This window comes from Anoplophora glabripennis, unplaced genomic scaffold (genome assembly GCF_000390285.2).
Source record: "Anoplophora glabripennis isolate ALB-LARVAE unplaced genomic scaffold, Agla_2.0 scaffold417, whole genome shotgun sequence".
In the NCBI taxonomy this organism is placed as follows: Eukaryota; Metazoa; Arthropoda; class Insecta; order Coleoptera; family Cerambycidae; genus Anoplophora; species Anoplophora glabripennis.
The window spans coordinates 81,936-109,772 of record NW_019417057.1 but is presented as its reverse complement, the minus strand read 5'-3'; the positions used below and the strand labels follow the sequence as shown (position 1 = coordinate 109,772).

At 31.8% G+C, this 27,837-nt stretch overlaps 1 protein-coding gene across 4 annotated transcripts in view; it reads right to left on the bottom strand.

Moving 5' to 3' along the window:
• The window catches only part of LOC108911733 (extracellular sulfatase SULF-1 homolog), a 272,564-nt gene extending 249,101 nt beyond the window's left edge, over positions 1-23,463 (bottom strand). For all 4 annotated transcript variants that reach the window (XM_018716735.1, XM_023455876.1, XM_023455877.1 and 1 more), the window contains exon 1: positions 23,253-23,463. The gene's annotated coding sequence lies outside the window, so the exon portion shown is untranslated. The remainder of the gene's footprint in view (positions 1-23,252) is intronic.
• Positions 23,464-27,837: the final 4,374 nt, after the last annotated feature.

Here is a 27,837-nt window from a genome sequence, read left to right as displayed (position 1 = left end):
AGCAGCTGTTTTTTACGTGATCAAACTTTGTCAAAGGCGAATGCAAGAATATAGAATATTTTTCCTAATGATTGCATTGATTGAGTCATGTCCGGTATGTGTTCATCTATTAATTATTTAAAAAATTAATTTTGAAAGAAATTTTCAAACTAATTAATTTGTCACTAACTAATTAAAATTAAACTGAATAAAAGTGTTTTAAAATAGAGGATTTTTTTATAATAGTGAAGGAGCAGATGCTATTTATTAACAATAACATGAGTATTAGTTTTTCTGAAAGTATGAAACTTCTAAATATATTGTGTACCTACCTTCCCTGCAGTAATAGTTAAAAGTGGAGGTCATTTTTCGATTCTAAAAACGATAAACACATTTTTAAGGAATACAATGAGATAAGAAAGGTTAAGTGCTTTAGCTATGCTCAGTATAGACTAATTGTTGAAAGGCAGATAAATTTAGCTATGCTCAGTATAGAATAATTGTTGTAAAACAGATAACCGACTTCAACGAGACAATTATTAGAGCATATACATGGAGGAAGCACAGTGTGTTAAAAAGTGTAGACGCTATAGAGAGAAAGGGCGATAGTTTAGATACTCGCCTCTCTTTCTCTAATCGTTGGGAAGGAGTTCCGAAAGCCAATCAAGTGCTTGCGCGAGAGAGAAAGATAGTATCCAACGTATTTTATTCTTTCTTTGTCACTCGTCTACACTGTCGCCAGAAGCGTGCTTTTTTCATGTAGTATTTGCTCTAAGCGAAAATTATTGAGGAGGATCGATTGTTATGTAAATCATTTCAAGTATGTTAACTATTTCGAAATTCACGAGACACCACTGGTCGTCGGTTTAGCGTTATTGACGCTTTGAAAGATATATCGCTCTCTTCAACGGCAGAAACTCTGAACGTTTTTATCTGCAATCGTTTTTCTTTTGTTAGGTACAATTTTAACAATTTGATAAGGTTTTAAGTATTTACAACTGAATATTCCTAATGAAGTAAATAAGACGCATTCCATACTCAAAATTCTAATAAGGTCGAGTGCAGTACAACTCCCTCGAGAGACAACTCCAGAACGGAATACAAACAGCCTTCTTATGTCTATTTGCGCTCCTTTTTACAACTGAATTAACATTTTAATTAGACGGAAACCAGAAAAATGCAAAAAGCTACCGAAATGAACGACATTCTGTATCGTCGCGAGTAATGTGCCGGCGCCATTCTAATGAAACGCTGTTAAAATGTTACTTAGTAACTATCTGACAAAAAACCGAGTACTTAACGCTTGTCTAGTTCCTAGCACAGTTATTAGGCATAAAGTGAATGCACCGACTAAACAACTAGATGTGAAGGAGCAATCAGAGTTTCCGATGCCATGCTAACCTCGTATGATTGTGGGGCTAAAGATGATGATGTTTTAAATTAAGTTCAGTGCATTACAAAAAACTATTCTTTGGAATTTTTATAGAACGGGATTTATTTCTGATTTATTTAGCTGTACCACAAGCCTATTGAAAATAAAAAAAATAAAACTAAATGGCTCATTTTTTAATGAAATGTAAGATAACCTTTCTAGTATAATATTGAATACCCTCACGACATATCCAAAATAATTAAAAGCAACGAAATCAAGGATTTTTAGTGGTAATAATTTTGACCACAATTTGTTGACAAAACCAGTGACTTCAGATTCGTGGTTTATTAAAACTTTTGGATATAAAATAACTCAAAAAACTGTCTCAAAATATTATATACAGGGTGATCTATAATCGTATGTTGCAAATTATACTACTAAAATTTGGGTGAAATAAAATAAAATTTGAATATTTTTAATAATAACTAAAAACTTGAAAGTTACAGTTGTAATACAGTCGAATCGGAATATTATTATAAACAAAAATTCAAAAAAATGATATAATTTTTTGAAATAAAGGTACCTTATACAGGGTGGTCCCGAAATAATGGGCCAAAATTGATAGGTAGATTCCTGAAGCAAAAATATTGCGATTTAACCGAATTTACCTTAGTCCAAAAGCTGATAGTTAAGAAGGATGTTAAATTCCAGTAAATGTTTTCTAATGCCCCTTATACAGTGAGAGGCAAAAGTATGGAATATATTTATTTAAAAATCAGATGTTCGTTATTTGAAAAATCGCTCGGACCCGTGATATCATTAGGACGCAATGACTTGAATGTAAAAAATGTAAGTGAGGTATTTAGGTATAACTTAATTAAAAACGCATAATTTTATTGTATAAAATATGATTTTGTTAAATGTCACTATTTAAATTACGAGCCAGATTATTTTGCAAATTTTTAGCACCAAATCACTTATTTCTTATGGATTTTTCTGATTTGAAGCAATTTTCTGTGAACTACACAAACCTAAGATGGAAAAGTAAAAGTGGTTTTATTTTAAAACCAGCAGGGTAAATCTCAGGGTAATTTTTGAACATTTTCCGTATTCTATATTCAGACGCCATTATCTCGAAAACGGTTAAAGATAAGTATAGGTTATGTTACATAAAAAATTATCAGAATTCCATGGAGAATTGAATAAAAATGCAAAAAAATTTGTCCTTGATTTCATAACTTTTTTTGGGCCCACCCTGTATGTATAAATGAAAATTGCTTCAGAAAATGCGAAACTAAAAATATAATTCGACGGGTTCAAGCAATTTTTCAAATAACGAACATCTGATTTTTAAATAAATATATTCCATACTTTTGCCACTTACGGTATACAGGGTCGGAAAGTCCCCATGGTTCATCGGCCGTTACGTGATAGCGATAAAGTAAGTCATAGAAATCCGTGCGATAGAGAAGGATGGCTATGATGAAGGCGTCTCATAGTCACCGCCCGTTTCCCCTTCCACAAATAAAATCCACTTCCACTTGTAATTCAGCGACCGGTGGTCATCTTTGTTTTCGTCGTTTGGCTTTTCTTTAATAGATGTCACTACTTATACAATTTCGACTTCGGTATTCCGATATGTTAATACCATCAGTTAACAGAGGGCAGCACAACGCGTAACAAAGAAGACTTTTTACAGTAGCTAGTAGATACCTCTGTTTGTAAATCTAGTGACCTTGTTTCCCCTACTGAGAAGTTATTCAAATGGAGTATAGTGCTCAGCTGCATCTAAAGTTCATTTAGTTGTTATTTAAGTATACTTTTTAAAATGACTTAAAAATCCCAAGAAATAAAGCAAAATTCCCTATTTCCCCAATTCCAAAAAAAAATCTGTTTATCTGGCATCACTCTTTCTAGGGCTGCTCTCTGTTAAGGGATTGTATTAAAATATTGGAATTGGAAGTCGGAATTGTATAAGTAGTGACATCTATTACAGAAAAGACAAACTACGAAAACTAAGATGACCACCGGTCGCTGAATTACAAGTGGAAGTGCCAGTTCATTATAGCCATCCTTCTCTATCGCATGGATTTCTATGACTTACTTTAACGCTCTCACGTAACGGTCGATGAACAATGGGGACTTTCCGACCCTGTATGTGCCTTCACATTTTTACTAATGACTGAAAACAGAATAAAACAATATAATATTTTAATTTGTCTCGAGGTGACAAATGCATAGGAGGAGCAGACATTGTCACACTGCTTTCTAGATAATTATCATTGTCGTGGATTTGCATTTAGCACCTATACCGAATGCGCTTTTGCTTTTTTTCAGAGTATATACAGTCACACACATGCCATATGCTGCATAATTAAATTATGAATCTAATTTTCCACCCATTTTAATATCTTAGACTCTTAAATCGACCGAAACAGAACTAATCGCGATTTAAAGCAATCTACGGCCTTATACAACATAATCTGTGGGATGTTTTCTATGTTTGTCGTAACATATATCAGATAGCCTTGGCAAAATCCAATTCAATAGTCACGTTTGCATGTATCATAATCATTTTATAAAGTTAATTATAGGCTATGTTATTTATTGCATCTTTAAATTAATTGTCACTGGTCAATGAAAAATGGTGCTGATCGCTAAGAATTTATAGCCGTTCTCACATACTTCTATTTTTACTGGACACCTAATCATAGTAGGCTTGACTTACAGAAATTTATAGCGCCCAGAAAGTAAGCTCGACATGTAAGGAGACTTCAGGTAATTTGTTTTTTTCAGACTGTACATTCGCTTTTTTTAACTGTGTCTATTATGTTGTTGTTGTCGACAAAGTTGTAGCCTCTGCAAAAAAGCTCTTGGTGAGAATTATTCGTATCTACAGAGTGTAACACAATGGCATGTTGACGAAGAAGGTCCTTCTCCTTCAAATATAAGTATTGGGTTGGGAAATAAGTAATCCGTTTTCTTTTTAAAATTTAATATATTTTATTTTTAACTCTACAATTATTATCAATAGGTTTTTCAGTGATGTACTCTCCTATCATTATTTATCACCTCCTTCCAACGTTTGTTGAATAACCGTATAAAGTCGGTGTAGTTTCCAATTCCACCAGACGCATAATAATGTCTTTCGAGGATGAAGTTCTGGTCTGTTCGCGGAGTTGCTTGTTTTTTGGGACTTAAGCAATCTTTCCGCTGTTTCAAGTTCACGTACACCATTTTTCATCACCAGTAACAATACGTGTTCTTACACGTTCCCTATGCCCACATGTTAATCGATGATGACACAGCAAATCAGCGGTGATTAAAGAGCGTTGATTTTATTGTTTTCGTTCAAAACATGTGGAACCCAAGTGTCGAGTCTGTGCTTTTCCCATGGAATGCAGGTCGTTTACTATTATTTGTGGTCAAACCCCATCTCTGAACCAATTTCCTTGCTGATTGTCTTGGAATTTCATAAAAGAGTCAATTCAATTGCTCTTCATCAAACTCAACAGGGCATCCGGAACAATTCATGTCTTTAAACCGCGACATTCCATTTCAAATGAATGAAAATTGTCAAAAATTAAATCTAACGAAGCAACCAAAAACACAATCTGATAGAGCAGTAAGTCCTCTTTCGAGTGACATGTGTCAATTTGACAATGCGTTTAATTTTCAAGTGAATTTTTAAATTTGAAAAAAAAAACGGACAATACTTGACGCTGTCGTTTCTTAGATACACTGTTAATGTTTAAAAATATATATACAGGTGTCCCAGAATAACGTGTACAAAATACCACAGATTCATGGACTCAAAATAGGCAGATTTAAGCTAATATCCGAAATCACTTCGTTTGGCCGCTAGACTCAAAGAATATGTATTAATCTATTTTGATTATTTTTGGGAGTGGACTTTTGCTTTTAATCTACAAATTTTGGTGTTATACAGAGTGTTTTCTCACAACTCCTACAAAGATGATGTATAGTGATAAAATGCGTTCATAATTTTTTTCTTCTTTCGAGTAGGTACTCGAAAGAAGAAAAATGACAACTATTTTTTGTTTGATAGGTGATACCATTTGGAAGTTTTTGGGTCTCTTACAGAATTTTGATTAAATCAGCGGTTTGGGTACAAAAAAATATTTTTTAAATGTCGCATTATCTTGGCACACATATTACAATACTTAACTAATAGTCACTGATTTTGTAGGTTAACTGTAATTTCAGTTTCCAATTCTTAATGAGTGTTTACTACGATAAGATATACCACATGTTACTTCATTTTTCAATGTGGATTCGACGAATTATTTACAACGTGTCTAATTTTATTGAAATAATTCGCAAAAACAACAATACCATACAAAATGGTGGAGATAAAAGTAACAAAGTTGCTGTTATTAAATTTAGTACAACTTATCATAAAAATTGTTCAAAATGGCCACCTACAAAAAAGGTTAATTCGGCGAAGCAAGTTAAATGACACCCTTTGCAGTTCTTAAAGACTGTTTCTTAAAACATTTATGGCATTTTGGATATGCCTCAACAACTCTTCTTCAGTGTTAGGTATAGACGCATGCACTGTTGTTTTCAGAGTACCCCAAAGATAATAGGCACGAGGTGTTAAGTCTGGTGAACGTACAGGCCAGTAAACAGGAACATTATCCCCTCTACGGATCGAGGAAGGAATCGTTGGTTCAGATATTGCCGGACATTTACAGTGAAATTGGTGAAACGCCATCGTGCATAAACCACATGTTAGCTCTGAGTAATAACGGCACATCTACCAATAACTCGGGTTTTGCAAAAATTCTAAATAAAATTCCCCATTTATTCTATTGGGTAGAATAACAGGACCAATAATAATGCTATCAATGATCCCAAATCAAACATTGATACGAAATTCATGCTGATAATGTTTCACTTTGACAGCATGTGGATTTTCTTGAGCATAGTGAAGTTGAGTTCATAGTGAATATTTATTATTCCGCTTCTAGTAAAAGAGAATTGGCAGGTATAATGATTAAAAGATCAAACTGAAATTACAATCAACCTACAAAATCAGAGCATACTAGCACTTTGTTAAGTATTGTAATATGGGTGGCAAGATAATGTAGGTATACATTTAAAAAATATTTTTTTGTAACCAAACGGCTCATTACATACATACAAGAGGCCCAAAAACTTCCAAATGGTATCATCTATCCCATAAAAAATACTTGTCATTATTGCTCGAAAGAGGAAAAAGTTATGAACGGATATTATTACCATACATCAATTTTGTAGGAGTTGTAAGTTTTAAAAACACTCTATATAACATCACAATTTGTAGATTAAAAGCAAAAGTCCACACCCCAAGAATAATCAAAATCGAAAAATACGTATTCGAGTTATTTACAAAAAACAAAAAAATTTTCACCAAATTTGAGGCCATCTATCGGCCAAACGAAGCGATTTCGGATATTAGGTAAATTAGCCTAAATCTGCCTAATTTCAGTCCACGAATCTGTGGTCTTCCGTTGCATACGTTATTCTGGGACACCCTGTATATTCTGAATAATTGATGATACTAATACGAAATTTCGTATGTCCCATATAAAAATCAAATGAGAAGACGCTTCAAAAAGTGTATTGGGACGGTTTTGGCCAGAAGAATTTAAAATAAGCGTAATGCACTTGTATTTGTTTTTATCTATCTGGATCCTTTTTAGTGAGACTATCTAAGTACTACAACACCTATTATATTGGTTTTCAAGGATATACAAAAGTTCCATTAAGATAAAACCGAAAAAATTTTAAGAACATGTTAGAAGCGGCACTCCTTATGGAGTAGTTTGATTTCTTGGAAGTACAGTTTATTTTTACAACTAACAGTAAAAGTAACATTTACCTACGTTCTACATTCTAAATTAAAATTGAGGGTATAATATCAAATTCTTTAAACAACCTCAATTAAGTACTGGGTGATGCAGACATCTAAAAATACTATTTTTATCATGTAATAAAATGAAACGGCTTTAATAAAACGAATACAAAGAAAGTGGATTGATTGAGGTGAATTGTTTGATTAGGATGGGTACTGTTTAGATTTAAGTAAGCCAAGTGAAATATTATGTTTAGAAACACATACTGAAACAGAGTTTAGATAGTTTGGTGCAATAATTCAGTGGAAAACAAGACGGGCTAAAAGCTGATAACTTGAACTTGACGTTTTTAAAACCACTTACTATACTTACAAAAAAATTGGTACACGTACGTTAGATCACAGAATGGAATATTGTAATTTAAAGTATACGAATAATATCAAATTTAGATTTTAGTATATTTTCCCTAACCAAATTCAACACCGCTACGTCACTCGCATGTTTTGTATGTTTTTAGAAAATTCACTTTGTTTTTGTGTTTCACTCAAAATGTTCAACTCAAGCTTTACAATGCACATCACAAGCAAGAACGAACACCTATTTATCTTTTAACTCTTTACACAATATGCTTTAACGACTGATGCAGAATAAAAACAAATATCCTATAACTCAGGGTAGGTATACTTGTTTTAACACTCAATATATCTTAATCACAGGATAACATGATATCAGTTTTAATCCATTATTTCTAACCGTTGATTTAATTAAGTATTTGAGATATTTATAAAGCAAATTCGGATAACTTTTTTTACTAATATTGTTCTACAGCGAACCTCCAGATGTGAAACATAATAGCATTGCAAATTTCGTCAATATTTTAAATCATGCAATCGTAAACTGACAAGGAAATATTTAAACTTTTTTGCACTTTATGAATAATCAATTAATCATTCAATAAATTGTTTTATTTCTTCTAATGGATGATAATGCCGTTTTCAACAATAAAAAAAAGTGATATATTAATTTGTATCCTCTCTAACCATTTGATTTTTTTGTATCTCGAATAATAACAAGGTTATTGCATTTATCACAATAATGGATCACCTTGTAAATGTTTATCAAAAATTAAAATATGTGACGATCAGGTGGTTTTCTTTCTAGCAGATTTATTTATGAAATTCCTCACGAAATAGAACATGTCCATTTTTCCTGAATTTCATCATGAATTTTAGAAATACCAGCAAATAAATAATGAGGTTAAGTTGTTTGTTTACATATTCACTTCAGCATGTTCTTATAAAAAATGATATTTGAACTGGGAAAGAGGGATTACAGTTTTTTAATAATTCTAAACTTATTAAGGAAAATATCTCAGATTTCAAAGGCCAGAAAATATAGAGCTGGACGCGGCTTTTTGTTCCGACAAGCTGAATTTATCACTATAGTTGCTAAATATTATGTACAATGACATATTAGTTTCCACAGTCATAAAAATGGGGGAAAGATTGTTTGCAGGCTGATTAATTGTATAATTTTTAAGTAAATTCACGTTTTTCGCTTATAACTATTTTCCGTTCATTTCCACGAGAAAACAGTAAAGTACTTTTTTTTCGTCTTCAAAAGACCTACAAAACTAGCCCTCGAGCGTTAAAAAATATTGATTAGATGAAAGTTATAAACAGAAGAAGTTTATTTATGACTTTTGAATTAAACATTTATAAACTGCGTTATTATTACCAGAACGTTGTGGCATCGCATCCTCTCATTCCTTATCACTGTGTAATAACTTACACGAAATCTGGAATCGGTAAGTTGAATAGTTTACAACTAATTATTAATTAGTCTGAACGATCCTGAGCTTCTACCACAATCGCACTGATTTTTTTCATGGTAGATTTCATAGTAATACATTGAAATCTATCATTTTTTTTAATTTCAAATTTGCAACCTGGAAAGTTTTTTATTTTTTAGCCTTAGTTGCAAAATGAAACAAGCGCGAGATATAGTTACATATTATTACATATTTGGAAAGCTTATGAAAAGAGCTTTAAGTTAAAAAAAAATCGTCAAGATTCGTTGAAAAACAACGGAGTTACAGACTATCAAATATATTATTTTCAAGCGACTATGAATATTATCGTCATTTTCTTCGGACTCGCTGTCGTTCGCTTCCCCCACCCTTCCGCCGCGCCATGGCTCGCTGAAAAAGCAAGCGACCCATTGACAATATTTCTTATGCACTTAACATACTTCTACAAATAAAATATTTTTGTCTAGGAAAGTACTCGGGTTATGACAGTATTTTTTTTTGCCACTACCCACATAATTTGTTTAACAATAGGCCGTCAACTATGACAGTCTGTAACTCCGTTGTTTTTCAACGAATCTTGACGATTTTTTTAACTTAAAGCTCTCTTCATAAGCTTTCCGTATATGTAATAATACACAATTATATCACGCGCGTGCGTCGTATATTTCATTTTGCAACTAAGGCTAAAAATAAAAAAAACTTTCCAGGTTGCAAATTTGAAATTAATAAAAAATGATAGATTTCAATGTATTATTATGAAATCTACCATGAAAAAAATCAGTGCGTTTGTGGAAGATTCTCGGGATCGTCCAGACTAATAATTAGTTAATTTGTTTATAAGGCCATAACTTGTAAACTATTCAACTCACCGATTCCAGATTTAGTGTGAGTTATTAGACAGTGATAAGGAATGAGAGGATGTGATGCCAAAACGTTCTGGTAATAATAACGCACTTTATAAATGTTTAATTCAAAAGTCATAAATAAACTTCTTCCGTTTATAACTTTTGATCTAATCAATATTTTTTTCTCGAGGGCTACTTTTGTAGGTCTTTATAAGACGAAAACAAAAATTTTTTACTGTTTTCTCATGGAAATGAACGGAAAAAATTATAAGCGAAAAACGTGAATTTACGTAAAAATTATACAATAAACCAGCCTGTAAATCTTCCCCCCCCCCCCTTTTTATCACTGTGGAAACTAGTATGTTATTGTACATAATATTTAGCATCTATAGTGATAAATTCAGCTTGCCGAAACAAAAAGTCGCGAAATGGTCATTTCCCAGCTCTTTTTCCTGGCCATTTGAGTTTGGTTACTGTGTTACTGACTTGCTTGTGAAGTTGAAAGTGACAATTTTTGTTTCATCAAAGAAATACATGAAATTTAGGACAATGTAAACCAAACCCTCTATGAAGAAATTGATTAATTAATTCATGAAGTTGTTATTGAAAAAAAAAAGCTGTAATTTTTTGCTCTAAACACAATGTTGCTAGCCTTAGTACGAGAAAAAGTCTCTACCAATTTGGGGAACGGACTATTATTAACCTGTTTTTACATTTTACAAAATAAATGCTATCATTTGTTATGTCTACAACAAAACTCTCATAACAACAATAAACTAATATGAAATTTAAGCTTAGGCAACCAACATTGCACAAGTGGTACTATCAACTAAAAATCCCTAAATCGTAGCGTCATCGATATTAATGATTCGTTTACAATCAACAACGACAAACTGTTGCGTCTATGCTCGAGACAATGCGATCGCTCATTGGTTGAACAAAATGTCGTGAAAAATTACATCAATCACCAATCGATAAAACAATAAGTTGTGTTTTAACGAAACCTTGATCTCATATGTTAGTAATTTTTAATTTGACCAAAATATAATTGTCAACGCGATGAAAATAAAATTACTGTTCCAAACAAAATTATTGGTCAAGAGGCTTGTAATCATTTATGAAGGTTCTGTATCTATGTATTTTAAGGGGGCGTTTATATGAGCAATTTTTTGTCCAAAAACAATATCTCTTTACTGTACCAATTATGTAAGTTTATCTTATGTTTATCTTATGTTTTCTGAATTTTGTACGCCTGTTGAACATACAGCAAATCAAGTACGGTGCTATAAACATAACCACACAATGTAAAATGATTTTAGGAAACTATTAACACATGCATTAATCACAATTATTCAGTATCTTTAGAAATGCTGGACAAAAGAGGTAAGGTACATTTTCTGATGTTTACATGTTCTCCCGATCATTCAATGCGAAAAATTAAAGGAAGTTGGTCTAGTTTAGCGTTACGCTTCGTCAGTTCCTAGATGGATCTACATATTTGTTCTATCATTGTCTTAATAAAAGTGCGATCATGCCCGTACATTCTAAATTAAACTGCAGTTAAGTATTCATCGATGCCATTATAAAACCTCTACATCTATTCTGGATATTAAACAATGACTGTGTACATCGTAAATATTGTGACGTAACAAGAAACCGGGGAAACCCCGCTGTTGCGCCAAACAATAGCCCAAAAACTGCATAAACACAACAACCAATTTTCGGCAAGAAAAACAAACGGCCGCACCGATAAAGAGAAAAGGCATAAAATTAAATTTATTATGTCCAGTCAGCGCGAGCGGGTAGACTCAACAATAATAAACAACCAGCCTGAATTTTTCAATTTAAATATGGGTGGCAGTTGGCAGCCTCAATTTATTTACCTAATAAACACATGGCCTTGCAATGCCGACCGCTTTGTGCAACGAGCACACATCTGTACGCTGAGATTTAAAAATGTTTTGACACTTTATATATGGTAACCCGATTAGTAATGTGTCGCCGCACGACAATAGTAACCTATATATTTTGCCTACCATGCGAACAGAACAAAAGGGATATGCGTACTTTCAATGATACATCATAAAAGTATCCTACAATCTGTAGATGTACGGTGGCTTTATATACAGTGGCGTTTAGTGTAAGCCCCGCCCATTTTGAAGTAGATGGCGATTTGACATATTAGATTTAACAATTGATGAATTTGACAATACAATGGTGTTTAGATTTTAAATGAATTTTAAAATAAAATAAAATATTACACAAAATTATAATTACATTGGTAGTTATAAGCTTCTATACAGGATGTCCCGGAAATGGTTGAAAAAAAAAGAGATGGGGGAATCCTTTTTAAATTTTGAGGGAAAAGTTTCTATGAAAAATGTCTCTAAAGAGGTTTGACGTAAAATAAAGGTAAAAAGTCGCTGAATTTATATACAATTGCGGACATAATCCAGAATATTGGCGTCACTGTTGTGAGTATTTTGGAAATTCGAATGGTTCACTTAATTTGCAATTATATTTCAAAGAAAAATCTCCTGTATTTTATTAATAAAACAAGTTATTTTCTAGTTATTTTTTAGTCTAAAATAAACTTACCATACAGTTGAGTACATCAAAAATAATTCTGGTTTTGCCAAATGAAAATTTAGGAATTTTTGCTTACATAGAAATTTGCCGAATTGTTTAACAACTCTGAAACGAATTTGAAGTTTGATTTATGCATCAAAGTTCAAAATGTCACACTTTGGCAAAGAAAATTTAATATCAATAAATGCATTTGATTATTGTTTTTTAAAAAAATCTGACCGAACAATCCCCGGACATTGATAATAATTGCTTATAATTTAATCATAAATTCCTTAAGTACGTTGTTTTTAGCCAACGTGCTTTCCAAAACTGTGATTAAATTACCTCGTTTATTATGCCTCTAGGTTATATAGCTAACAATAATAACTGTTGAAGGCAGTACTGTCAACAAGGGTCTAGTTTTATTTTTGTTCTAGTAGCTCGTAAAGGAGATTACTATACTATATAGGGTGTTTGTAAATAAGAGCGAAATATTTTAAGATGGTTGTATTTTATTTAGAAATATTAATAGCAACCTATCAATAGAAATTAAAAATAGGTACACAACTTGCAATAAAATAATATGTTTTATTTTTTCCTCAAAACACGTGCATCCTACGAAAAAAATAGAAGAGACCAATTTCATTCAGAATTGTTGGCGGATTTCTAAAAAAATATTAAAACGGGAAAAAGTCAGTGGCGTACCATTTTTTTTATTAAAAAATGTAGTGGCATTCTGGCACGAACGCCACTGGTGCAAGTAGAAATATTCGGATCATCGCAAAAATGCACATTTATCCCTTCAAAGCGTTTTTCAAATTTTGAGTCATATATTTAAAAATTAATTAATACAAATAAATAAATAATTAAAATTTAACCACTGTATCTCAGCAACGAAGCATATTTCCACCTACGTTTATATGAACTTTTTTTCACAAAATAACTTTGGTAATTACCCCCTAAAATATTTCGCACTTATTTATAAACACCCTGTATATTTCGGATTAAGTCCCATTTCAAAAAATTAATTTAAATCTGAGAAATCATTAATTTGGTTTAAGCAAATTTTAATGATGTTTTACAAAGCGTAAATTGTTTTTTATCAAACATAATTTGTATTTGCTTTTTGCTACGTCGTAGATTTAGACTTCTTAACATTTCTTCCTCAAAGGAAACTGAAACTGCAGATTAACTTCTCTTCCAAATTCCATAGTTCTCTAGACCTGATCCTCATTGAAATTATTCTAATTTTTTTGGATTTCAATTTTTTTTTCTTTGTAAATCTTGACCAAAACCTTCTTTCTCTTACTAGAGTATTGGTATTGCTAAAATCTGCTGATTTATCTCCATTATCATTGTTATTTCTTAGGTAATATTTCTATTGCTTCTACCTCGTGCAGAAGTGTCCTTTCTATTTGCCCAACAGATACATTGTTCAATGAACATGAGATGCTAGCCCTATCTTCTTTGAAATATTGTAACATTTTATTTCCTTAAAATATACATCCTTGTATACACAATGGAGCTAGATTGTTGCCAGATATACTTAATTTTCTTTTGTTCTTACGTGTCTTACTGATGGCTTGTTCAATATTCTCTCACAATGAGATCGTATAGATGATGTAATTCCTCGTCCAAGTATTCTCACTCGTAGATCTTGTAATGAAGCTGAATGAATTTAATTAGTGTTAGAAACAATGTAAAATGGTGCATTTTTTTTCTGAAACACCTACCAATGACCTAACCGAAAGACAGTTTACAGTCTGAATTAAAGTTGACTATTCTAAAGAATATATAAGTATAGAACAAGTGTAGTAAAAGCAGACTTTAAAATTGGCCCAACCGGTAAAAAAAAATAATTGAGGCCCCTACAACTGATTCTTAAGCTGCCCATGAAACCGAATTAAAAAAAATGTGGGCCCGCATCGGCAGCCCCCCGGATGCGCGCTGATTTATTTTCGAAAACCCTACCCGATATCGGGCTTATAACCGCTATAAATCTTCATGTGGCTTAATAGTAATAATGATCAGCTATCCTCCACCGAATTTCTATAACGCCCATTAGCATAAATTTCTTGGTAGACCTTTTGTAGCGCTGCCCCTCTTGGCATTTGTCATTCTCCGACTGTCAACAGAGCACGTCAATAGTTGGGGTTAGTAATTGATACGGAATAGGCCCAGATTATTGTTTTGGCATGATAAATCGTTGAGGCTGGAATTCTCCTATCGAGCCGATATGTTATCTTCATATACAAAACCTCTCCTTAATTTATCATATTGGGCACCGGAGCTGCTACGATAACCCGTACAGATATGTTTTGTTTTGTCAATTAAGACGGCGCTCCTGGAGATTGAAACTGGAAGATAGAATCGTTTACAAAATAGATATCTATTTTTTTTATAAAGAAGCGGACGTCCTATTCCAATAAAAATAATAGTGATACGTGAGCACCATCCAGATCTTAAAGTCAATGTACGGATGAAATTTGAACAAGACGAGCACGGCTTCCTCTACAACTGTTTGTTGCAAGATATGTTTTAGTGTTGATCACGCTACACACACAGTTTGGTTATTGTTTATTTTGAATCTTATTTAAGAAATTTAATGCTATAAACAAATACTCCTATTCTTTAAAATGCAGGTCTATTCCTTTGTTGCGTTTTATTTTTAAACAGCGTGTACAGCTACTCAAACTTTTTCAAATCCTATTTATTAAATAACTCTGAAATAAAGCAGCCTTACAATGAATTTAGGTGAATCCCGGATATTCAAAACAAACACACCTACACAAACCTATGTTTATCGCTTTTTTTATGAAAGTTTCTATTTTCTTATCTTGTATGTTCGTTTATGTATGTTTATGGAGAGTGTGTTAGAGTACCAATGCCAAAAAATGGTTAATCTTGTTGACGAATATCCAACAAATATTCGAAAAATTGCACGTGAAGTAGAACTGACCCAAAAACAACTTTGTACATTGCAGGACAATTCATTTCATGTACAACAAATTCAAACCTTACGGCCACAAGACTGTCCCAATAGAGTTTACTTTTGCGAGTTGCTCTTATAGTAACGTGATATGAATGAAAACTATAGTAGGATCATATTCGATGCAAAGTAATAAATCATTGCCTGTCAAGAGATCCAGTGTCATACGCTTTTAAGGGTTTTAGAAATTGAATAATTTCTTTATACATTATGAAGGGGCGAAGGGATCAGTTCACGTCTGGCACCCTTGTTCCTACAAAAATTCTTTTATTCTCATAAACTATTTATTTTAAATGTAATTTATTATAAATCCAATTTGTTTTTTAAATTCCACATATGTACTACATTTTACCTCTGTACGCGCCACTGTTGTTTACTTGTTTGTTTTGGAGGCGCTCTCTGATTTACAACCAAGCTAGCCAGGTTAGTATTTGACGTATATCCGACCACAGCGGTATTTCAGATTTTACATTCAATTTCATTTTAAATTTGAAATGGTTCATCTTACGCCTCCTAAAAATGATGACACGATTTTCCTTTGATAAAAGACCGACAACTTTTTGCTCTACTTTGCATCGAATATGATCCTACTATACGATAAACTTTTTGGTTGTGAATGGGACTACATTTACCCGAAATTAAATTAACATATTTCTAAATGCTCTGTTAATGATACTGCCTATGCTTACAGACAAACAAATTTTCAAGACAGATTTTCTGTAAATGTGTGGGCTGCTATTGTCTATGGTATTCTTATTGGGCTTTTTAATCTTACTAGGGAGAACAAGAGATTGTCAAAAGATAGGTTTTAGGTGTGAGGTGCCAGAGTTCTTAGACCTTCCATAAAAGTGAAGGGTCAGTTGCGTGGCCAGCTAGGTTACCAGATCTTAATCCTTGTGACTTCTTTTCATGAGGTTGGATAAAAAATTTAAGTTTTTATAACGTCCTTGAAACAAGAAAAAAACTTATTGCCCTTACAGAACAAGCTGTTGATATGGTTAGGAGAAAACCTTTACCGCTATAGCGCCCGTGCACAGACTCTTGGGTACATCGCACCCAACTTTTCTCTAAATTTCAAATGTTTTTTTTAGAATTAATACGGTACATTTTTATTTATTTATTTTGAAAATTGAATTGAATTTTAAATTTCGAAAAATTGTTTACTTTTACCTAAAAATTGATTCTTCTTAGGAATCACCCTATGTTTTAGAAAAAGGATTATAGCGAAAAGGTACATAGAGTGTAGCAAAGACGTTGCACCAATTTTTGAGACATAATTCATCTCGTCAAATCGAAGTAACATTTTTCGTAAGGTTTCTAAAACGTTTCAAAGATTGGAAGTGAAAATGAAATTTTTAATAAATTACTCAAGAACCTAAGATACATATTGCAAAGTTGCTACACTGTCAGAATAAATTATCAATAAAATAATAATGTGTCCTTAAAATTTGAACATATGGTCCGTAGTCGGAAATAAGGCAAAGGACAACTCTTCCTTAGCGCTTGTGAGATAAAAGCATTGTTATATAAACTAAATAGTGCATATACAGAGTCGTTGATTTGTATGAAAACGGTCGATTATCTCCTAAAGTAAGATAGCTATCGAAAAAACTTAAGACACAAACATTTTAGGTTTTTTTTTTAAATCTATTACAATAAAGAAAATTTAAGTATATAGGATCAGTCAAAAAGTCATGACGAAACCAAGTTGAATTTTGTTTAATTGTACACCCTGTATATTATTCCATATTTCAGTTCTTCTCGAAGTTCTAAACAAAGCTCAAATAATATCTAGACTTTTCTTTGACTGACTGGGCCATAATGATCTTCATTTAATGGGGCTGCAAACAGTGTTCTTCTATTTCAAAAGTTGATTTGACCTTCAAAGAATCTTGCTTGACCTCTAGGTTATGGTCAAGGTCATCATCGTATAATCCAATCAAGCCATAAAACTTTCAACCAGAATCCTTCGTCGCAAAATATCGTAAAATATTATTAAGAACATTATTTTACCCTAAAATAACCTGTCAAAGTGACGCTCACTTTGACCCATAACATGAAGACATATCTGAACGTAAAATTTTCCGCTGTATATATTTGCGGTGTTAGAAATACATCTATCATATTTAAAAATCCAAGTTGACTTTGAAATAACCTCTACGGCTGACCTCTGTGTCAAGATCAAGGTCACCATCGAATGTCCCCCTCATAACCCTACAACGTTTGTCTAAAAAAGTTTTTCTTTAAAGTAGAAGAAGATATTGCAATGCGTTATTTAAAATGGGGTACCCTCTAGATCTAATGATACCAAATACAGTAAGTATACTATGTCCCCCGCATTATTATCGAGGTAATTTCTATTTCTATCACACTATCAAGCTACATATCAAATCCTTATTTTTTATCTTCCTTATTTTATTTAATTGTTCCAATGTTTAAATCATCCTTTTCCTTTTGATGAATTCTAATATTTCCATTATCATTTTAACTTTCTTAACATTTCCAAGTAAATATCGCGAAAAATAGTCACACTCTTTGATTGGAGAGCTAGATGTGAGTGGTCGTTTATTGACGCGTATTGACTTTAATAATACGTGCCAGACAAATCAACGTTCCACTAATAATTTTGTTTATGTTTAATTTAGCTGTCATACTTAAATCAAAACCATGATTCATCAAAATAAATATAGTGTACGAATACTGAATGAAGCATATTATTTCTTGGTATTTCAGTCACATACAAAAATACCGAGTAAGGAAAGTTATGTTTATCTTTCAGCAGGTATTATGTAAATCTACTAAATATTCAAAACGCATATCTCCAGATGTTTTACTAAACGTCTAAAATTATACAACGAAATTTTATTGTATGACTTAGCTGACCTATCTCATAAAGCCGTCGTCACTCAATTACATATTCCAGTCGCAAAACACGAGGACAATTCCGAACTCATTATAAAAATTAAGGCAAATTAAGTCATAAATAAATGGACCGGATAAATCTCGACATAATAACCTAACGAATATTTAAGAAAATTAGTAATACAAATTTCGAGGCTATCTTATATTATTTACAAAATAGAAAAGTAGGCTGTTGAAACATATTAAATCAGGATGCACAAAAGTAAACTTAAAATTAATTATAAAATATATAAACGTTATTTTTTTTAATTTAATACAAATGTTTGTTAACGCGGTGATCTAAAAGTTTCTGTTTTGTTTTATTCGTTACTTTATTATGAAGATATTCATTTGAAAACTGATTGCTGGAATGGGTAGGTAGCTAACACAATTCTATGGTGCTGCCAACTGGTTATTGTTAACATCATAATAATTAGTTATTATGATATAACATTATGAAGCTTCAGTCAATAATGCTCCTCCTCTACAATCTGCACAGCATTCAAATTCATAATAACTACAGAATGATTTGCAACTTACAAGACACATTTTTTATTAAAAAAAGTAACAATGCCAATTTGTATAAAAAATTACATAACGTCGTTAATAAACTCGCACATTAGATAGGAAATGTAAAAGTTATGTTTTTTATATTACTACACAATCGAAAATATGTTTTTTTCACAAAAAAATACAAAGAATTTCTTTATAATTGTCAAAGTAAATGCTCTGTTAAGAAAGAAGTCTGTATAGAAACTATAATACAAATAGTAATAATTTTTTAGGGGTTGTATCACAAACATAAGAAAACTTTTTAAAAGTACCATTAGGAATTGAAGAAAATTTTAAATCCCACCATATAAGAGAGAGAGACAATATTAGGCCAAAGGCACAAATTATGTTGGTATTAAATTCTTTAATAGACTTCCATTTGAGATTCGATCACTAAATTCAGACTGTTTTAAGGCCAGAATTAGAAAATATCTTAAGTGAAAAGCGTTTTACAATTTTGATGAGTTCTTTGCTGACTTGTTTTTAGATATACCTATAGCGAATGTTCGTAATATGTATTTACTTTTTTATGCTGTATTTTTTAGCTTTTGTGTACAACGTAAAAAAATTTCACTCAAATTTCACTCAATTCTGTCCACACCCGATTGAGTGAAATTTTCATTCTATTAATGTACAAGTGAGTGAAACTATTGCATCAGAAATGAGTGAGTTTTATTCAAATCTGAGTTACTGCTAACTATCAGTTGAGCGACTATTGACTCTATTCTGAGTACATAAAACCAATTTAGAGTTGACTTTTTCTCTAATATGATTTAAATATAACCATAATTGAGTCATTTTTTACTAATTTTAAGACTTGGTTTTTAATTAACTAAATATTGAGTGCACAAATAAATCACTCATAAATGATTAATTAGGACATACAGTGTTGAAATTAATTCACTTCGCGGGGCCTCCTCCTGTCCTGGCTGAGACCCACCGCCGCCGGCTAAGGCCTGTTCTCCTGGCAATCACGCTTTTCTGCGCGCGCCAATATCCTTGGCAGGAAAAATGACATCGGATGGAGCGGGGTCGAGCGGAATTATCGCTCTTTACGCACTTCATCGTTGTAGGCCTGGACGCCTCGTAGAAGTAGGCCCTTTCCCCGTCATTCCGGGCCGCCAACGCGGCCGGATTCGATCGGTTCATGGGGCCTCCTCCTGTCCTGGCTGGGTCCCGCCGGCTAGGGCCCTTTCTTCTGGCGCTCTTCTTTCTTACGCTTTTTTGGAGTATCTAACGGGCCCCTATCAACTGTGGTCGAGATTACAGAAGCAATATGTAAGTGGTGCCATCTTCACGGCACCATTCAAATTACTCGAAATTAATATACATTTAAACTCACTCAGTAATGAGGACATTTACTCTAATTTAGGTACAAGTGCACCAAATACGAGTTTACGTGAAGAATTTATATAAGTAACTATATTTTTACTGTGTAGTAGTGTTTATATGTTATATCTTTCGTATTTGTTTGTAATTAATTTCCTGTGAATCGGAAGTTGAACAAGTTAATAACTATTATCAAAAAGTCTGTAATAAATGCAAGATTTTTTTAATTCGGTTTTTTGACCACTTTTTTTTAACTGATGTTTAATTGATTCTTTGATTGTATATTCTAATTCCGCAGGACTTTTTAAATTTATCTACATTTAGTGCCATTCAAATATCTTAATAATAGTAATGCAATGAATTTCTATAAAAGGTTCACCCTGTACAAAGGTAAACATTTTTAAGGTAACTAAAAAAAAAATATTTTCAAAAATACATGCACTGTCTTGTATTATGAACAGCCTGATGTAATAATTCCTCTACTATTATATTTAGAAGAAACAATGTCGGAAAACCAATTCCGAAAAGTCAGTATCGCAGACTAAAATACCTATAAATCAAATTATTTTTCAATTCCGCAAACATGTGTCCAATATTAACCGTAATGATTAATTAGTTGTCGCCCATTCTAAAACGAGCAGCTGAAATAGAATCGATTTATCTTTGAAGATCTCGCGGCTGTCAGCCGAGTTTCAAAATCAGATAAATAGGTATGGACAATGTTAAGTAAAACCACCGACTAGAGAATGGCTTGTACAGTAGTGACTATTAATAATTAATCAGTAGGTGTAAATTTATACTGGCATGGAAGGCGAGAAGTGTATGTTTTGTGAGGAATGGTTAGTCACTTTTAAAGTAGGTTCAACTTTCTCTATAACAGTCTTTTAAACTGTTAAGACTTTTTTCTCTTATTACGGCTGCATTTTCATTTATAAAGTTTCTTAAAACTTTCTTCGGAAAACGCTTAATAAATATATTGTACTTCATGCAATCTACCTAATAAAAATCTCTAATTTGCTTCCACAATTTTTTATAGTAGATATACTAACTATTTCCATTTTTTATTAACTTCCAAACTATAATTCCATTGTAGCTGCTCATGTAGAAGCCATATTTTACCGGTTTAAAACATCATTTTCTATTTTGGATTTTACATTTTATTAAATATATCTTAAAATTATAAGAAAATTGAAAAAAGTGGCCAATACGTACTTTGTAACGGTGTATTACTAAAGAATTTTGAACAATTCTACATTTTTAGTTTGGGTCTATTGTATATTTTTATTTTGGTTCTATAATTGATACAACTATGAGTTACCTCATAAAATTATTGTTATAATATAAAGGCGTTTCCATAAAAAATATCGCTACCACAAAGGAATCGAATACAAAAGCTAAATTGGGGCAGTTTATTAGCCTAACTTTTCTATGTAAAAGATAAAATGTAAATAAAAATAAACAAAATTATATGAATAAATTCAAATTTCGTGTTCATAAATATTTATATTGAGTAATATTCAGAACGTATATCAAAAATCTTTACAAAATAGCCTTATATTTTATGGTATATCCACAAAGCATAACAAGTTTTATGTTTATAACCTCAGAAATAGCTAAAACAATTGAAAGTAGATGTTAAAAACACGTTGTTTGTCAAGAAAAAATTGAACAAATCTCTAAACTCTACAAATGCATTTAAAAATTTAACTGTCAGACACGTATAATTATTACATTCACATATTTATTACGAAGAATAATCCGTTTCAATATGACAAGAAAACTATCTTTTCGCATGTAGCTATTACAGATATGATGAATAAGAGTATAATTATTATAATTATTCTAAAAAGCAATTACGTGCTTCCATCTCCTTAGAAAAATAACTGAAGTGAAGTTTAGTGATTATAATGCATAAAATCTATAGGTGCGCAACTTTTTTAACAGAACTTTTGAAAAAAGAAGAGTAATTTCCTTATTAAATATAAAATCTATAGAAACTACAGGAAACCATACTTCTTTGCTGTTACAAGTACACGCTAAGATTGCTTCATAAAAAAATTAAAGTATAATAACCGATGTTTTACAAATAGCACTTAAAATCGTTACATTTTTTATCTGCTTTTATTTAACCAATACCTGTATATCTACGCACATATTAAAACAAACTTTTTCAAAATTGTTGTAGAATGTAAATATAAAGTAATTCTTTGGAAGTACAGTATATATTATAATTAAAATCATATATACACACAAATCCACCTAAAGCAAATAATCTACTAGTTCAATAATTCAGTTAAATTTTCAGTTTGTTTAAAATACCAATAACAGAGAGTACCTACAATGTTAGCGGTAATATTTACCTGGATTTGTGCTGAATAAAACATGAGGTTTCAAAATGAAGGTAACAGAGACATTCTTAGTGAGATATGTAGCATACTTCATTTTCAAAAAAGCCTTAGACCACCGCAACTTTAATAGATTCTTATCTCATTAATGCAACATCCCCAAATCCAGTCAGTCATCAATTTTTAATTTATGACATGCAAAAGGTAATATTTACTTACCTACCTGACGGTCATTGACACTGTATTTTAATAATTTGATTTACAGGGTAAATTAAATGATTTTATTTCTTGTTCAGAGAACAAGTACAATTTTGATGCTAAGTAAAAAAAGTAGATACTAATTTCCTAAATGTTTAACTTCTTTATAGTAAGATTTATTTCGCATTGTTTCCTCGTTTTATTAAACATTTTTTTGTTTCATTTTTTACGTTAAGGATTGTTTGAAGACTTAATTGAAAGTTACGTTGTTTTTACATTTTTAACGAAGAATTCACAGAGAAAGTGCCGGTTTTCTTGGCACGGGCATTTCCCGCCGGCATTTTTACGAAATCGCAAATATATAGGTCAGAAGCCGTACCTCAACGCTGTACCTAACGTGACCATGCATCTTAAGCGTTTAATGCCGGGGCAGCTTGAAGGTTAACGACAAGTGCATAAACGTACAAATAAACAAACCACGTGTTTTTTGCAGAGCCACTTACCTTCGCAAAAATGGTATGCCAGCAACAGAATCGCTACCGTTCAGCTGCAACGACAAAAATCGAGGCGGCGCGTCCACAGAAAACAAAACGCGGCGCAAAATTCGTTGTCGCGGATCGCGATCTAGTACGCCGGTCGGAACAGACGCAACAACCGTCCTCCTAAAAGAGTCAGAGCCAACTGAGCGACTTGGAACTGGAGGTAAGAGAAGCGATAAAGTCCAAAAACGAATGAAACCAAGCAAGTGGAGACGACTAGACCACTTGGATGCCGCTAGCGGCAGATGAATGAATCTGACTGCAACATTGTAACAATTGTGTTCCTCGGAGCACAAGATTAATGATCGTTACATTTAAAAATTACGGAAGTGTTATTTGATTTTTTTTCATTGGTGCGAATTATTTTGACAAATGTTTCAAGATATGACATAATCGTCTACAGCGTGTTTCATTTAAGTCACAGACACATGGAACTGTTCCAGTCTAGTCCGTTGTAATAAAAAATAAATAACAGGAATGATTATTACATTAATCGTTCACTTCTTTAAAATAAATGCTTAGATTTTAACATTTCACCAATTAAAATATTTTCTTCACAAAATATTAATTAATGGGATTGGCATTTCTGGCAATTTTTAACCAATTAGATGCAAATTCTAAGGATAATTTGTACTAATACAAATTTATCAAGGGAATCGCTGAATATGTAAATATAAAATTAAGTTTCAAAATGAAATGAAATGAAATATAACTAGAAACAGCATGAAAAATAAAGGCAAAACATATTGACTTCAACTTCATTTTTATACAAAAGGATATTTTTAAATATTAGAAGAATTATATTAAATTATAATTATTGAAAGAATATTTAACAAATATTGGTTTAGGAGCATTGTTTTCAGAATTGTTGGTGGTATTTAGAATCTACCTACAACGAAGAAAAGTAATATTTGAATATCTGCTTTTATGGATTTTATGTTGCCCAACAACTGCTTTAGAACGCATTGGAGATTGCCCTAGGGGTTTGAATGGTTAGTAATCTTTATTTTGATATTTGGAATCTTTCATTACATCTATGAGGCAATTAAAAAAAAATCATAAAAGGTTTATGCAAGATTTACAGTGAGAAACATCATATTCCTTTTCTCCATCAGTATTTTATTTAACGGAAAGAAAAAAGTATTGTCTAGTTTCCTTAAACCCACTTCGCTATTTTTTATATCAGAAAAAGTCAACATTTGCATGCTCTCTCGCAAAGTGTGCCTGCTCAAGAGAAAAATTGAGTTTCAAGTGTCAAATTAAATTCAAAATAATTTTACTTATAACGGTTAATAGCTCTATATTTTCTATCGACCATTACGTTTTTTATTTCTGTTTTTTAATAAAAAAATACAGTGGCCACGATCAATTTAAAAAAATTACTGATTCCCTCCCATTTTATTTGTCTTCCAAAGTATTAAGTTGTAAGTCAGATGTACCAGAGGTTATTCTGTTTTACTTTTTTCTTTAAAAAAAAAACAAGACAATTGTTTGCCACGTTTCAGCGCTAAACTAATTTTTCATCAAATTTTTTGGTGATTAGTTCCTGGGACAAAATGGACCTACCCTAGGACACTCTAATTACATTTTTTAAATTTAAACAAATATAAACAATGAAACGTTCCCTTTATGCGAATTTTTGGTGAAGGCGCTGATGCGAGCAGTATCTACGAACTAAAGCTGGCCACACACCGAACGATTTACTATACTATACTGTTCTTAACTTAATAATGCACACAAACCAGTTGTAGTTACTTGGATTTTCAATATATTTCACTACAGCTTCTAGAAAATTTAATACAAAATGTTATCTACATTATTAAATAGATTAGCCTTATGAAACACATTAAAAAGAAAATGTTAAATTTGCAATGTGCAGTTAATTTAACGCGAACTCGCAATATTCGTTTGCAAAACTCTGAATACGTTGAGCTTTTCGTAGCTCACTCCTAAATCTGGAAAGTGTTTACAGTGGTGGTCATGGTTATCGTCGCGTAGCAGTGAAAGACTGAGTGGGAGTAGCGCATATTTATTATGCAGTTTGGGCTCTGTTTAATCCGACCTTAACCAAATAATAGTTATTTACCGCTTTTTTTCTTAATAAACATAATTTGTTCAGGTGTGGTGTAAAATTTTATTACTTACATATTGTTCCTTGTGTGTTTTTTAAAAAATTGTAGAAGTTTAAATTGATTGCACTTGCAATGCTACCTATTGGAAAATCAATGGTGCGGAAAATACCAAACTTTAATGAAAAGTAATTGAGAAGTACAAAAAATTATGTTGAGTCCATTTTCCTTATATTTCAATAGAAGGCGCTTAAAATAAAGCTACCCAATTATATTTGATTTTTTTCAATACTTTGTCCTTTCCGCCCTCCCTGATATGGAAGTCAAAAGCGTCACTGCTTATTGGGTATTTAGGCACCTGTAAAAAAAAATTCAAAAATTTATTAAATAAACCCTAAATGAACAGTTAAGTTTAAGTAGTTTTGCCTTACCAAATTTTCACTGTTGACAAAAATTTTGTCTCGATCTTGCACTTCCGAAAAGTTATCATCAACCTATCTAAGGGCGTTGAACGAATACGACATTTTTTAGTTTTCCAACGATGTACCATGAATACAAAGAAAATTCAATAACTTGATGAAAAGAAGCTCAAGAAAAAAAGTTGATGATGGCTTATTGGAATTGAAACTTTAAAATGAAAATTTACTTGTAGTGAAATTATTAACATAACAGAAGTGTTCCTATTTCCAATTTCTTATTTTTTGAGATCGTAACACATGTATCGCCAAAGTGCCCCACCCTATATACAATTGTCTCTAGACTTAATTATTTTATGTAGCTCAAATAATTAGATCTATTTTATAGATACAAACATTCCTCCACACTGATTATTAAGGAATTGCACATATCCATGCATTGTAATGAAATTAAAATAACAATGAATGCAATTATTTTCTAATTATTACGAAACAAAATTAGTTATGATGTAAATACAATTCGATAATATATTTATTCCAATGACGCAGACGTGTTTTTTCACTAATTCTATTCGTTTCTTCATTCAGTGTTATTAAATTACATAATACCATAGCGGCATTTAAGGAAATCTATTGTTATGACACGAATATGATGTCACCGGGATAATATACCTTCAATGATGAGAAGTTTGTGGATGTAGTAATTTCCATTCATTGTTTTTTTTCTTCGGACATTTGTCCTACGTAAGGAACATGACCTTCGTAGAGGAAAAGTTATCCATTTAATCACAGCCGACCAACTTTTAATTATTAATTTAGCAAGGATATGTATCGATTTTTTACGTGCATTGTTAAAATAAAAAAGCTTTACCATGCTAGTATCAACCCACTGCAGCAGTTTGAATTGTGAAAGAAAACCTAAATCTATTTTCATTCCAGTCATCCAAATTGAAATTCAAATGAAAAACTCAAATAAATCTAAACGCTGAATATAGACCAGTATAAGCTTCAGAAAATTTATAAAAATAATTCTTCTTCAAACTGCTTTGATTGAGATTATTTACAGTTTAGTAGACATTTCAGATACTTAGAGAAACAGAGGGACTGTTTGTCACTCGGACAGGAGATCAGAGGCAAAAGTTGTCATATGTGTCTGATCTTATAAATAAAGGCGATTATTTTTTATACTCCTCCACTAATGTTTATATTTTGGTATTCCACAGCCATATCCACTACAATCATATTTCAACCGCAGAATGTCTGTAAGGTATAATCTTTCGAAAAAACTAAGCTTACTTGTCCTACAGATTGATTGGTTTACTAGTTTTAAAATATTGAATACAAGTATTAAGTTAAGTTAAAAATATCAATAAGCTTATTTCTCTCTTGTCGAAGAACAAAAATATACAATTTATTTTTATACAGGGTGGTCTTTAAGTAATTGTACATAGAAATATGGAAATTTGTGACTTGAAAATATTACGATTTAAGCCAACTTGCCTTAATAAAATATTGATAATAAGAAAGATACAGGGTGTTAAAAGTGAAATTTCATAATTTATTTTTCGCAATAACTTTAACGTTTTTGGACATTTATACAAAAAAAAAATTATTAACTGTGGGTTTTTTGGTATGAGAAATCATAATTTGGTATCTAATTTAATGTATCTTTTAGAGGGCGCCACATAAGCCACATGTGTGGCATAAATGTACGCTAAACTTTTTTGCCCATCAAGGTAGCGCTCTTTACCAAAAAACCCCCAGATAATTTTTTTTGTATAAATGTCCAAAAATGTTCACGTTATTGCGAAAAATAAATTTTGAAATTTCACTTTTAACACCTTGTATCTTTCTTATCATCAATATTTTATTAAGGCAAGTTGGCTCAAATCGTAATATTTTAAAATCACAAATCTATAATATTTCTATATACAATTACTTAAGGACCACCCTGTATAATAATAAACAAATATCCTTAAAAGTCTCGTCCTAGTTTAGATATTTCAGGCTTTTTTCGAAAAACATGAGAGAGTAGTAATTTGCAGAAAATTGAAAGACGAATCC